This window comes from Gavialis gangeticus, unplaced genomic scaffold, assembly GCF_001723915.1.
Source record: "Gavialis gangeticus isolate Ggan-Ray unplaced genomic scaffold, GavGan_comp1, whole genome shotgun sequence".
Classification (NCBI taxonomy): domain Eukaryota; kingdom Metazoa; phylum Chordata; order Crocodylia; family Gavialidae; genus Gavialis; species Gavialis gangeticus.
Genome location: NW_017729004.1, coordinates 32618885 through 32619707, shown reverse-complemented (window position 1 = coordinate 32619707; position 823 = coordinate 32618885).

Genomic DNA, 823 nt, shown 5'->3' with positions numbered 1-823 from the left:
GCCCCGCGCGCTGTTTCCGGGGCGGGGGAGGGTGGGTGCATTCCTGCCTGCTGGCGTCAGGCGGAGCCGCTTCCATCGGGCTCGGGCTGTGGGGGGGCGCTCGGGCCGGGGCAGCAACTGAGGCGGCGGGACCAGGAGGAGCTGGGGACGGGGCGCAGAGGCTGAGAACAACACGGACTGTTTTTCCCCTCGGTTATACGGGAAGGAGATGCGGGGTAAGGGGCCCGGGGACCAGGGCTGGACTGTTCCGTTGAAGACGGCAGCAAAACCAAATCCAGCTTCATGGCAATGAGGTGAAAACCACCTGCCGGGTGGAGAAATGGGCGCTTGCTTTCAGGAGCAGCAGTGGCAGAGCAGAGGCCAGCTTCACTGGCGGACCAACAGGACCCCGTAAAAAGAAGAGAAGGAAGAGTTGAGAAGGGATCCAGTAGATTGTAATGAGCCATGAAGTCAAACGGCCCCCTCCGGGCTGCCTTGTTAGAAAGCCACTGCCAGGCGGCTGATTGTAACCTTTGGGTGGAGCAGGGATGGAGAGGGGGGAGTGCAAGTGCACCCCCCTGCCCCTGCCTGTACCCCTGCAGCAAAAACCCATCCTGGTGTGCGTGCCCCTTCTGCAGCACAGCTGTGGGTTGGAGACACAGTGTAGAGCCTCTTCCCATGAGGGAAATGAGCTGTACCAAGAAAAGCTGGGGGGTTTTCTGGTATAACTGTGTCTACACTACTGATTTCTGCTGTACCCCCGACTAGTGCTGGTGCTGAGAGAAGTCTTATAGTGCAGTGGTTCTCTGTCTTATCCAAGTCGAGGCAGCCCCCTGCAGCTTGC